Raw genomic sequence first — 14,258 nt, forward strand, 5'->3', positions numbered from 1 at the left:
TTTTGAGACAGACTCGTTGGGCACGAGGAACGTTCAGATTGGGCCTGGCATCTTTCGGAACTGGACCATTGCTCGTCTTGAGCGGTTTGCCTCTCGGAGCCCTTGTATTAGTGGTGCAAGTAGCCATCTACATTTTTATGGTCTTATATTTGCCGATTTTCACAGATCATAGGTGTACGTGGGAGAAGGCCTTTGGCAGAAGGGTCCGCATGAGTGTCTCCCCACGCTAGTCTCCTGTATGCAGAGTCTCTTTCTCCTCGAAGGGGTGCTGTGGTGTGTGTGTTCTCAGTTTTCTGTGTCATACCGGCTAGTTGACTAGTTCTAGGTGGGTATGCGGAAATGGCCTGCGGAATTACCGGATTCCTCTCCCAATCTGGCAGGCTTGGATGGGTAGGAGCCCAAATACAGTATCTGTTGGCAGGCACGTCTTGGCACATGGTGAGGGACTTGTGGGTGGGGAGAAGCACGGCTCCGGGAAAGCTGCCTGGGGTGGAGGCCCCTGCCCCATGGTCACACGGCGACCGTAGTCTAGTATCCAAGCGCGAGTCTTGGGTCATTTTCTTCGAAATCACAGCTGCAGAGTCAGAGACAGCGGTAAAGCCCCTCAATTATTTTGTGATTCAGCTCTCATTATTTTTCACATCTCCTGGATTTGAAGTTTTGAAGATTTGAAGTTTTGTACTCAGAGTCTGGATGGAATAAGGTACCTGTTAAAGACTTACTTTGAGGCTGAAGAAAGCCTTTATTTTTCTTTCATTTCCCGAAGGTATGGCGGTATTAGAGCAGATGGAAGGCTGGAGTTTGAGCTTAAGTTGTGTGAAAACTTCATCAGCCAATTGGCTGACTCTTAATGGTGAGACAGGAAGAACCACCCACGTTTTCCATTTTGGATTTGAGTCATAGAAAACAGGTTTCCTGCAGAAACCATTTGGCTTCAACAAGTGTACGGAAATTTCATCTTTGATCAAATTGATGTTTTTATCTTCATCGTGCATGCATTTCAAATTAATTATTTCCCCCCTTTCAATCTTTAGGTTCAGTTTTGAATGTGAATGGCAATAAACCTAATACCCAAGATTTCTGTTTAAGAAGTAGATCAGAAGGCCTACGCTTTCAGGTAAGGATCTCATTTGACTTTATCTTTTCATAATACACAGCTGCTTTGGCAAAAGTCCAGCGTGGCTTCTACCCCCTCTCCCATGAATAGAAGGATAGGTGAATTTTCTAAAAGGCAGCAAATTGATTGCTCTAGACAGGTTTCCACCTGTTTGGGATTACCTAAGAGGTATCAGTGGGGTCGGCTACTTAAAATTATTAGTGAAGCAATATGTGATGGCAGTTAACACACGCACACATACACACACTCATTTAAAATGGCTTATAAAGCGGTGTAAGTTTCTTTTTTTTGGGTGGAGGAAATCATCTTTCTAATAACTACCACTTCCTTCCCATGGTTGATCGATTGAGCTATCATCTTTCTGTTTTCCAGTACTTAGAGTTCAAAGACAGATTGTTATCAGATTAATTTCTCTACCTCCCTGGCATCCCACAATACTAAACAGTTGTAGGCATAAGAATATTATAGAAAAAGCTCTGAACATGAAATCATTTGGAATGTATAGGGCCAGTATTTAGAAAGGCGTTTTCTTCAGGAGGAGAGGGTACTTTGTAGACCAAAAAGAAACAACCCACTCTTTCTCCATCTAGTAAAAACCATATTTACATAGAAAGTGTTGTGCTGAGTTAGAATTGTCACAGTCTTTGTGGATACAAACGAAAGCGTATTTTCAGAAAAGTGAAATATTGGTTTTTAGTCAATTACCTTGTTTTCCTAATTGGTTTTGAGGTATTGAGCTGTAACACCATCCCCCCTCCACCCGGTATTAGCTCTTGTACTTCTTCATGGTGGTTATTTTTCAAGTTTAAAATATGTAAAACTCAGTTTTAAATTATTGGCATCATTTGAAGAGTGAGTAATCCCACAGTCGTACCAGTAATGCATTGTAGGATGGCTCTTGTAGCAAGCTTCATCTCCTGACTATGTTACCAGTTGTCAGAAATTCGTTTGCAAAACGTTAACACACCGACAAAGAGAACTCTGTGCAGAGAACCTGGCTCGGGGGTTTGTAATAAGCTGCAGATGGTGTGTGGAGATAATTCCTTTCCAGTTGCTCCTGTACTCAGCCTTAGTCAGACCTGTGTAGTAACTTTTTTTTTTTAGATCTATCTTTATTTATTTGCGGGGGACGGAGGGGCAGAGCGAGAGGGAGAGTCTTTCAAGCAGGCTCCACACTGAGCAGGGAGCCTGGTATGGGGCTCGATCTCACAGCCCTGAGATCCTGACCTGAGCGGAAAAGAAGAGTCTGACACTTAACTGACTGAGCCACCCAGGCGCCTTGGTAGTACCTCTTGGCTCATCTGCTGCAGGCTGTTCCGTGTGGGATTAGGTGCTGTTACCCTATGCTTAGAATTCTTCTGGGCCTCCCCATCGCCTAGAGCAGCGTTGTCAAACTGCTGGGTCTCAGGAGCCCTGCTGTTAAAATTGTTGAAGCCTCAAGAGACCTTTGTGTTTATGTTGATTATATCTATCACTATTTACTGTGTTGAAATGGAGAAATTGAGAACGTAAGAATCTATAAGCTTGCATTCCCTTAGCTGGAGAGTGATGACATCATTAGTTATGAGCTTCTGGGGTAAACAGTGTACATTTAGGAGAGAAAGAGAAGCAAAAGGCAAATAGCATACTATTATTTTTACAAGTTAGATTTATTGAGGTGTAACTTCCATCCAGTGCAATCCACCCATTTTGGTGTATGATTCACCTCTGGGTTTTGACAAGTGCATATGGTTTAGTAAACACAGTGAAGATGTAGAACGTCCCCATCACCCCCAAATGTCCCCCTGTCCTTAGCCTTAGCACCCTCTGACCTTTTCTGTGTCCTTTCATTGTGTGTTTTCCCGACTGTCATCTAAATGGAATTACACAGCCATGGCCTTTTGAAATCTGGCTTCCTTCATTTAACAGAGTGCGTTTGCGACTCATTCATTTTGTTTTATCACTAATATTTTTTATTGCTGAGTCTTATTCTGATGTATGCATGTACTGCGTTTGTCTGTTTACCAGTTGGAGAACACTTGGGTGGTTCTCAGTTTTGGTGGTGATGTGTCCTAGCATTAATATCAAAATAGTTATAACCTCACAGACCCCCTGAGCGGGTCCCAAGGACCCCTAGGAGCCTGAGCCAGCTCTCGGAGGACCTCTGGCTGTCTTGAACTACTTGCCTGTGTGTGACGTGCCCTCTAAAACGCCAGGATCTACCTCAAGGGTCTCATCTGTTCAGGCCTTTCTTTTTTTTCCTCCTTCTTCTTTCTTTTTAAAGACGTATTTATTATTTGAGAGAGAGAGAGAATCTCAAGCAGACTCTGCACTGAGCAGAGCCCCACATGGTACTTGATCTCATGACCCTGAGATCATGATCTGAAATCAAGAGTTGGATGCTTGACAGACTGAGCCACGCAGCTGCCCCTCTGCAGGCCTTTCAAGCCCTCTCCCCCGCCATCACCCGAGGCTGGGCCTCAAGGCTGGGCTGGTCACCACCAGCTTTGTGCCTCTGCTGTGCCTTGTCCCACTGCTCAGCAGTTACTGAGGATGTGGTAGCTCCCCAGCTTCTCGAGAGCTGTACCTTCTCTCTGTCCCACGTACACACCTGGCATGAAAGATGTAGTACATGTTTAAATGAATGAATAATAGTACCTTTACATTTGTGAGGTGTTTTCTTGTTTTTAGAAGACTTTCCCATATAACATGCCTCCCTCGTTTCAGCTCTGCAAGTCATATAGCACAAACGATTTTTAATATCTTTTATTTTTATTTTATCAGATAAGGATATCTATGGTTTTGACCAAGCTGTATCTTAGAAAAAACTGGGAAGCTGTTAATAAACATACTAATGACCCAGATTCAGTCCTAATCTCTGGAGGTCAGGCTTGATTACTAGGATTTTTTTTTTTTTTTAAGATTTTATTCATTTATTTGAGAGAGAGAGAGAGAGAGAGAATGAGAGAGAGCATGAGAGGAGAGAGGTTATTGGGAGAAGCAGACTCCCTGCCGAGCAGGGAACCCAATGTGGGACTCGATCCTGGGCCTCCAGGATCATAACCTGAGTTAAGGCAGTCGCTTAACCAACTGAGCCACCCAGGTGCCCGAATATTATGGTTATTTAAAAACATCACCGTTGAACCTGATGTGCAGCCCCTGATGTGCTCCAGCGTGTGATTTACCAAGAAGTCTTAGTGGTGATGTTGTTGAGACTGGAACGCTGATCCCTGGCTCCTGCAGGAACGCCTTTTCCTCCGGGCTCTGGACTTTCACTTGAACGGAGACACTGCAGAGATTTATAGAGTCCTGTGCCTGCTATTTTAATTCTGGAGGTACTGTAGTGTGAAGGCCGGAACACTGAACTGAGGGTCAGGTGAATATGTGTCTGTTGGGCTCTGTATTTATTACCCGTGGATTAACAAATACTTAAGTCTGATCTCACTTTTAAAATAAGGATACTACCTGAAATTCTAGAAACTTATTATGGGGAGTCAGTTAGATACTAAGTTAACGGACTTTTTTTTTTTTTTTTTAAAGTAGGCTCCATGAGCCCAACCTGGGGTTGAAGTCATGACCCCTGAGATCAAGACCTGAGCTGAAATCGAGAATTAGATGCTTAACAGATGCCCCTGTTAAAGGATTTTAAACGATTTATTTAAAGGACTTCAAAATCCTTTTGTAAACTATAAAGTGCTTTCTAAAACTTGTTTTTATTTGATTTTAGCTTCATGTATTTATTGGCTAACTTTCCTTGAGGTTCTTAAATTACACAAGTGATATATAAGTGTGGCCTCACTGAAATAGTGAAATAACAGATTTATGGAGGGTAAAACTGAGAGGTCACCATTGGTTGCATAATTTTGATCCTTTGTTATGAATTTAAGTGCATAAATATGTATGTATGTATGTGACATACTTTTTTTTCCTTTGGTTGTATTAACATAAAGTCTTATATTATAAATTTTTTATATATATTTTTATATTTTTATATATATATTTTATATATATATTTTATATATATATAATTTTTTTATATATATATATTTTTATATATATATTTTTATATTTTATATATATATTTTTAATTTGACAACATGTCTTCTTCATTCCATATTAGTATATATAAACTCCTCTCATTCTTCTTACAGCTACATAATTTTTTCTTGTATTTCCATAGCGGTGGACATTTAGCCTATTTCCGGTCTTTTACTTTTATAAAAAATGCTGGTGAACATTCTTGGCTCTTATGAAACCATTAGTTAATTCTTGTTAAAACATATATTCTGTTTTACAGATACTGGGAGATGAAGTAATAAATGTCTCATGAATGAAGTCTTAGATCTGTTCTACTCAAGTCAGGATAGAACTTAGACTTTGTCAAAAATTGTAGTAAAATATACTAGACCTTGAGAATTTTTTCATATGATCTTTGTAAATTTAGTTTGTCTTATTTTTGTGGTATTATCATTTTGGTATTTAGATAGACTTTTGAAGACCAGCATGTATATTTCTTGACTCCTTTAGGTGTTAAGGTGTTTCCCTTGACTAACAGCCGCAGTGCAGCGAGATGGCCAGTGCTTCCTGACGCCCAGCCCTGTGTCAGGAGCATGGTCGCATTTTTCCCCTTCACTAACCCAGTGAAAGTGGTAGTGTTTTCCAGGGTCAACATTCAGAAATGGAAGATCAGAGAAGTCAGATCACTTGTCCAAGGCTGGTAATGGGTCTAGGATTCAAAGGTCCTGCTTCCACCTATGATGCCAAACAGTCTACCAGGAATTCACTGAATCAGAGATGGTACTTTCACTTAATGATGTCACAGTTTACTTTGTAAATTACTTGTATTTGGGTATTTTACTTTTTAGTACCAGTAATAGTTTAACCTTTGCAGAAGTCCATGCTTTCAAGTATCCATTTTGTAGAAAGTATTTGTAATAAAAGCAATATTGTAATATAATAAAAACAAATACTTATTGAATATAATAAGTGGTATGTTGGAGTGAAAGAGACCACTAAATGGGGAATTGATGTTGAATTCTATTTATTAATTAACAGAATAACCTTCATAAATGAATGTTTCTTCAATGGTAACATAATAATGTACTAAATTGATCACTCTGTACTTCATCAGCCGCCAGCCGTAAATTTATAGTAGTGTGAGTAAGAAATACTTGGGAGAACATTCGTCAGTGGTAATGTAGATGGATTGCGAAATGGAATTCTAGTAATGCTTCCCCTTGCCTTGAGTAATAAGGAGAGTACTGCCAGAAGGGTTTGTTCATTCATGACAAATGAAAGATTAAAATGCTCTGTCTCTGTTAATGAAAGTACCGGAATGCAGCCTCAAAGGTTTTTTTTTTAAATTAATTAATTAATTAATTATTTTTTTCGAGAGGGAGAGAACGAGAGGGGTAAGGGTGAGAGGCAGGCAGAGGGAGACAGTGAGAGAGAGAGAGAGAGAAAATCTTAAGCTTAAGAATCTTAAGCCCCAATAGGGGGCTCGATTGCATGACCTTGAGATCATTACGAGTCACTGCTTAACTGACTGAGCCACCTGGGTGCCCCAGCCTCAAACGTTTTAAGCATGTTGAAATATATATTCTTACAATTTTGTTATAGTTAACGTTTTGAGTATTTTGAGTGGCAATGGGTGGTGGTTATTTCTCAGTAGTGATCATTATAGATGGAGTTTTAGCAAAGGTGGTTTCACATATTCCTTGTGTACTCTTCTGTCATCTTTTACTTGAATGGTAAAATAAAGTCGAGGTCTGAGTGACACAGTCTGGGGTACATGCGACGGTGGGTGCTGGCTTCTTAACCCTTTCTTCTGTCTCCTTAAAACATGTCTCCTTTTTAAGCCTTTAAAATATGGTGGCTCGATGGTTGAAATAGATTTTTTTGATGGACAGATGGAACTCTATTAAGAAGAAAGAAAACATATGGCAAAGCATACTTCAAACTCCATCGTATTGTCTCATTCCTGATTTTTAACTTAAAAGCATGTTTAAAAAGAAATATTTTTGGCCAATATCTATTTGATAATTGGCTGACGGAGGAGAATGAGCGTGCTGGTTCACCTTCCCGTGTGGATCTGTTCTCTCCAAGGTAGGGTGGCACCAGAGTGGGCTTCCAACACAGGAAGGAGTCGGGAGGCAGTGACTTTCAGTTGCTATTGATAGGCAGTCAATTCCAGTCAATAATCTAGTGCAAGCTACTCCAGACAGCACGCTGTGGAAGTGTTCTCTGGTTCGTTTTTTTCCTCTTATTTTGAAGATTTACTGATTCGCTTGGGTAGATGCAGAAACCACATTGTATTTGGGGCTGCTTTCTGAGATGACACACCCACCCTTCAGAGGAATTCATTTCTTTTTGGAATTTGGCATTTGTTATTTTTATCCTTGTTCTCTATTTAAATTTTCAGCCTTTAGAATGTAAATTCCCAAGTGCATTTTGCCTTGGTGACTAAGGGGTATTATGTAAGGACCCCCCTCCCCCTTCACTGTGTGGACATGCATTTCTTGGCCTATTATTTGTTCTGCGTCTGTATCTCAGTGTAATCCTAACAAGTTCATTCAGGCAGTGGTTAAACTGAGGTTAAGTGGTATTCTGGTTGTTTGGCAGGATATGGCCGTAAACACGTCTCTCTAAACACGGAATGGCCTGAGGTGGCTGTAATGTTCAGTTGCGTAATCACAGATCACACCTGACAAACACAGGAACGAGTCCACGGGCCTCATCCATCCTCAGTCAGAAATTGCCCCACAGGTTGGAGTCTATTGTAGATGCCGTCTGTAGAGCTCCCTTGAGTGTTTTCTTAGATAATTATATTAATATCATTCATTTAATAGGAATGTTTCTGATTAGATGAAACTATGAATAGTATTCCAGCGTTTCAGAAAGCCTCCCACCTAACATCTAAAGGGACGAGTTAGAATGTTTTAAGTGTATTAAAAATGTGTATGTTTCTCAGGATTTTGTCATATTTTCGCCTCTCTTTCTTCCCTCTCTTCCTGGTATTGTGACTTGCAAGCTATTTTGCAAAACATCCCCTAAGAAATAATTCGTCTTCTAGAGATTGGATGGGGTGGAAGGAAGTTAGAGTCATTCTATTTGAAATGACAGGTAACGTGCCCATAGAGGGCATCTCTGTGTGAATGTGAGGGACTGGTCTTTGGAGCTCTTAGGCAGTTTTGGAAAATACTCCGTGTTGGGGCGCCTGGGTGGCTCAGTGGGTTAAGCCGCTGCCTTCGGCTCAGGTCATGATCTCAGGGTCCTGGGATCGGGCCCCACATCGGGCTCTCTGCTCAGCAGGGAGCCTGCTTCCTCCTCTCTCTCTGCCTGCCTCTCTGCTTACTTGTGATCTCTGTCTGTCAAATAAATAAATAAAATCTTTAAAAAAAAATACTCCATGTTACTGTGGGCAGTGAAGAACATAAATAAAATGCCTATTATAGTGGGTAGGAAGGCCTTTTTGGGCATATTATGTATGTTCTGAGGCTGATGTGAATATTTTTGAAAAAATGTTTTACTTAATTACCATTTACAGTATTTATCAGGAAATTGGATATATTTGAGTTTCCATAGCCTAAATTTTTGCTAAATGTTTTTATGGAACTACTTTTTTTGAAAAAGGTGTTTTAACTTTTTTGTAACTGTTTTTATACATTTCATGTGTTTTATTCAAACTGATTTTGTCTGAAATTTGCTTAGAGAAACCAAATCCAGTTAAAAATACTTCTTGACAGAGGCCTCAAGGTTGGCATAATAGATTTTTATTTGAAATATTTACTGTTTTTTTTAAAACTTATTTTATTTTTTTTTTAGCAAAGTAATAATATCTCTGGTTTAAATAGTAACTGAAATGGTAATTCAGACTTAAAAAGAAAAGATCCTGTGCTCCACGTGTTGTTCTTCAGAAGCAAGCATTTTCAGGTTTCATTTTTAGCTGTTTCTTCTGGCATTTACTGCCATATATTTTTAAATAACCAATTTTTACTCCCAGGGCTCGGCTTTTCAACTCTAAACATTGCCTTTTGACTGTTTTCTACAGAAGATGAGGGTTTAACTTCCTGACCTTTCTTTTCCCATCCTCCCAATGATCATTAAAAAAAATTTTTTTTTTAATTTAAGTGTAAGGCTCACACCCAGTGTGGGCTTGAACTCACGACCCTGAGGCCAAGAGTCGCATGCTGTACCGACTGAACCAACTGGGCACCCCACTTCCAATGATAATTTTATTTACTTTTTGGTCAAAGTGTCATTTAATATTTACAGTATTGCCATTTGAATATCGAGGACTATGACCGCAGAGTACTCAGTGGTCACTTGGCTCTTTAACTTAGGCATCGTGGTTACTTTGTTTTTAATTGGCTTAACTTTCTATTGATCAATAATTTTGCACTAAACATTCTGATAGAACCATAAAGACTCACATGGTTAAACATATTAGGGTGTCTGTCCGTTCCAGTTTTTCTCGGTCATATCATGTTGGGAAAGGACTTGCTGTCCAGCCTCTACAGGGCTGCCATTGTGGGACTCCTCTTTACCACCATCTTGGTGAGGCTTGGTTGTTTTTTCTTTGATAACTCTTCTGTTTCCTGGGTTTTGTGTTGTCATCTCTGTTGTTTCTCTCATTTTGGTGGGATATATACACACATGCGCACACACCCACACACACTCCAATATTCATACGCCCAAGAATGAGATTTAAAAAAGCCTTTTTTTCCCTAATCGTTTGCTGCTAATATGTAAGAAAATACTTGACTCTTTATTTTTGTATCAACTTTGTATCTTGCAGTCTTACTAAATTCATCTATTAGTTCTAGTAGTTGTTTTGTACATTCCCTGGAATTTTGTACCTATATGATCATTTGATTTGCAGATAAGAAGTTTTACTTTTTCCTCTCAGATCTTTATTCCTTTTGTTTTTCTTGCCTTCCTGCATGACTGAAATTTGCTTAGAGAAACTGAATCCAGTTAAAAATACTTCCTTGACAGAGGCCTCAAGGTTGACATAATAGATTTTATTTGAAATATTTACTGTTTTTTTAAACTTATTTTTTTAGTAAAGTAAGTAGGACTTCTGGTTAGTATTGGTTAAAATGTGGTAAGGAGAGATGTTCTTACCTGTTCTTCATCTCAGGGGAAAACAAGTCAGTTTTCTACCTTTGAGTGTGATGTTGCCTTTGGTATTTTCCCACACGTGTTCTTCGTCTCTTTGAGGAAGTTCTCTAACTCTTCCCAGGATGTTGGCAGTATTCGCACGAATGGCCGTGGAATTTTGTTAAATACCCGATCCTGAGATTTTTCTCCTTTAGTCTGTATGCTGACTGATTTTCAGATGTGAACCAATTTTTGGAATTGCTGTACTTGCTCATAATGTACCTTTTAATATATTATTGGATTTGGTTTGCTAACATTGTGTTGAAGATATTCATATCTACATGCGTGAGGGATACAGCTCTTATTTTCATTTTTTGTGATGTTCTTGTCAGGTTTTAGTATTAGCATTAAGCTAAACTTGTAAAATGAGTTAGGAGCTCTTTCTTCCTCCTCTGTTTTCTGAAAGTGTTAAATTTCCTTGAATGTTTGATAGAATCTACCAGTGAAATAATCTGGAGTTGTTCTTTGTTTTTGTTTTTTGTTTTTTGATAACAGATTTATTATCTCTAAAAGATAAAGGGCTTCTTAGATTTTTCTGTTTCATTATGTGCCAATTTTATTTTTTTTTAATTTTTTTTTATTTTATTTTATTTTTTAAAGATTTTATTTATTTATGTGAGAGAGAGAGACAGTGAGAGAGAGCATGAGCGAGGAGAAGGTCAGAGAGCGAAGCAGACTCCCCATGGAGCTGGGAGCCTGATGTGGGACTCGATCCCGGGACTCCAGGATCACGCCCTGAGCCGGAGGCAGTCGTCCAACCAACTGCGCCACCCAGGCGTCCCTAAGTGCCAATTTTAATAGATTCTGTTTTTCAAGAAATTTGTCCATTTTATGTAAGTTGTGTTCAGTTTGTTGGCATAAGGTCACACATTCTATTCTCTTATTATCACACATTCTATTCTCTTATTATCTTTTTACGATGGTACATATTTTTGGCATTTCTGGTACCAGTGATTTGTCTTTTGTCTCTATTTTTGATCTAACTAGAAGTCTGTCAGTTTTCACAGTCCTTTTAAAGATCTGTCTCTTGGGTTTTATTAATTTTCTCCGGTGTCTGTATGTTTTCTACTTTATTGACTTCCACTCTTTATTATTCTTTTTCTTCTATTTTGGGTTTAACTTGCTCTGTTCTTTATGATTTCTGAAGGGAGAACCTTAAGGACATGGTGGCAGATCCTTTTTATTTTCTTATATTAAACATTTTAAAGTTTAAAGTTTCCCTTTAAGTACTGTTTTAGCTGCATCCCACAAATTTTAATATGTTTTATTTTTGTTGCTATTTAGTTCGTAATATTTCCTGATTAACTTTGTGATTTTGTCTTTGATCCATGAGCAATTCAGAGGCATGCTGTTTGGTTTTTGTACATTTGGAATTTCCCAGATACCTTATTGTTACTGATTTCTAATTTAATTCTGTTGTTGTCAGAAAATATACTTTGTGTGATGACATTCCTTTTGCATTCATGGAGACTTACTTTACAGCGCACCATATGACCTGTCCTGGTAACGTGCCACGTGCATTCGAAGGGGATGTGTCTTCTTCAGTTTTAGATTGTCTGCGAATGTCTGTCAGGTCAAGGTGGCTGGTCGTGATATTCAGACCTTCTGTGTCTTTCCTGAGTTTTTTTTGGTCTAATTTTATCAATTACTGAGATGGAGTGTGAACATCTCTTACTATAATCATGTCATTGTCCTTTTCTTCCTTTGATTCTATTTTTGCTTCTATTTGAGATGCATATACATTTGTAGTTGTTGTATCTTCATGATAAGTTGTTCCTTGTATAATATAATGCTCTTTTTTCTCTGGTCAGGCTTTTTGTCTTAAAAGTTGTTTAGAGACTCAGTGTTGTGCATGGTGGGGCTAGTGTCTGGTGTTTCTGGGTGATGATCTTGGGCCCTGCTATTTCATTAGAAATTGTGTGTTTAATCACTGAAGAAGTTACATTTTGAAATATCATCTGCCTCTGCATTCAAGCTGAATATGGTTTGCCTGGAGAATGGGACTGTAAGGGAATAGGATCTAGGCCCATTAAATTTTTTATAGGGGAAGGAAGAACAAATCTGAAATTTAGAGCAATGTCAGGGACAGGAGGCCTTGATAGAGAGGCGTAGCTGTTAGCCTTGGGAAGCAAGGCAATGATCTCAAGTAGAGTATGGGTAATATGGGTGTTTCACCATACTTTTAGATACAGCCATGTCTGATCTCTTAATCACCATAATACTTCCATGGTTATGGTCATATTTGAACATTAGGTCCATGGCACGTGAAGACCAAAAATCTAACTACTACTGGCTTAACAGCATTTATATGCTGCTCACATAAGCCTCTTAAAACACGTTCCAGATGTGAGAAAAATGGAACTTTTCCTACTTTCAATGGGGAGAACTGGAAAAAAGATATTAATGACCAGCTCTTACCATAACACAATTGATACTTGGACAAAGTCTAAAGCATTTACTGCTGTGTCACTCGCTGAATGAGCTTGGGATCTTCTCCTCCCCCCTCTGCTCTTGTTCAGTGTGTTTAGAAGTGCCCAGATTGTAGAGGAAATGGTGGATTTGTAGTGGTTTTGTCAATTGGGATAATGGTGATCAATGCACTAGAAGTGGTGTTTTTTAAAATAAAAATTATAGTCATGTAGCTATGAACTTTTACATTTGTTAACGTAGATATAAATAACTTAAGTGCTTGAAAATTCATGGGATATTGGTTTTAGAAGCTGCTGTACCGCATTGCCTTTGCTCATGATCTTTTTGGTCCTAGAAGTATTTAAAATAATCTTAATTATAAGGTAGGATGATTATTGAGTTGAACAGTCCTACTTTGTTACTTTGTGGGGAACAGCAATATGATGATTTTTTGGGTTTCTGCTATACTTTGTGTGCTGGTCAGGCTGTACATTCTAGGTACCCTTGTCACTGAATGTGTTTCTGGGTTGATAACCTCACTTCTGTTTGCCTAATTTCTTCATTTTGAATCCAGTGGGATACTATGTCCAACAATTGCATATATAATTTTAAAAGACAGGGAAGTACCACTTGAGCTCTGTTTTATTCTATTTTTTCCTTTTTCTTTCTTTTATTTTTTTCTTTGTTAGACCATATTTTTTAATAAAGGCTTTTCTTTTAGAAAAATCACAAATATGGCATAGTAAATGAAGACTATCTTTGAATTGCTCGAATGTCAAAATATTTTTATTGTAAGAGGAAGCCGATCCTCGTTAACTCTTTTCTGTAATTAAAGTTTAGGATTTTAATCAAGTTGTACTTAGCGATAATTACCTTTTGAGTTAGGTAGGTTTTGGAGAAGAGTGGTGATTTCGGTTTTCCAGTGTACTTTCACTAAGGACAGGGGCACAAGGGTCCTGTGTACTTTGGTAATTGTGTAAGCCAAGCGGTCTGGGTGGTTCCAGGCTAACCCTCCTTTTCATGGATGGTAGAACCAGACAGAATAGGCTTCAGAATCCGGATACGCAATGAAAATGGCATTACTGTTGAAACTTTGTCCCACCTTTTGTAAACATGGGATAGAAGAGCAACAATAGCCTAAACAAATTTACATTAGAACCTGTTCAGAGAATGGAGAAAGGAGAGAGATTGTTTTCCCCAGCAGTTTTTACTGTTTCTACTCCCTTTTGTTAGTTATCATTCACTTGAAGAACATCTTACTGACTTCTCTTAGGATTCCTTTACAAAGGAGCTGTGTGTAAAATTGAACTGACTTTCTCTCTGGGGAAGGGTTTTTATTAGGAAGAATAGCTTGGTAGATGCTACAGCAGTTTCAAAAGGTCTAGTCCATTCTTGACTTAATTAAAGGGGAGAGTATTTTGATTTGTTCAACAGCAAACCCAGAGTGCCCATAGGTGAAAAGGCCTGTCGGTTCTCTGGGGAAGCGGAGATTGGGCAGGGGTAGCCTGTGCTTGCAAAGAGCTGTAGGCCTGTAGGGAAATCAGCTGTGGGCATAATGGCACTGGAGTGAAGAGTGCCCCAAGAGAGACCT

The 14,258-nt window shown here is 38.8% G+C and overlaps 1 protein-coding gene across 11 annotated transcripts in view; it reads left to right on the forward strand.

Annotated features, from left to right (window-relative positions):
- SIPA1L1 (signal induced proliferation associated 1 like 1) overlaps positions 1-14,258 on the forward strand; it is a 368,863-nt gene that overhangs the window by 33,640 nt on the left and 320,965 nt on the right. For all 11 annotated transcript variants that reach the window (XM_044230270.1, XM_044230260.1, XM_044230258.1 and 8 more), the window contains one exon: positions 1,035-1,117. The gene's annotated coding sequence lies outside the window, so the exon portion shown is untranslated. The remainder of the gene's footprint in view (positions 1-1,034; positions 1,118-14,258) is intronic.

The sequence above is a fragment of the Neovison vison genome, chromosome 13, assembly GCF_020171115.1.
Source record: "Neovison vison isolate M4711 chromosome 13, ASM_NN_V1, whole genome shotgun sequence".
NCBI classification, from domain to species: domain Eukaryota; kingdom Metazoa; phylum Chordata; class Mammalia; order Carnivora; family Mustelidae; genus Neogale; species Neogale vison.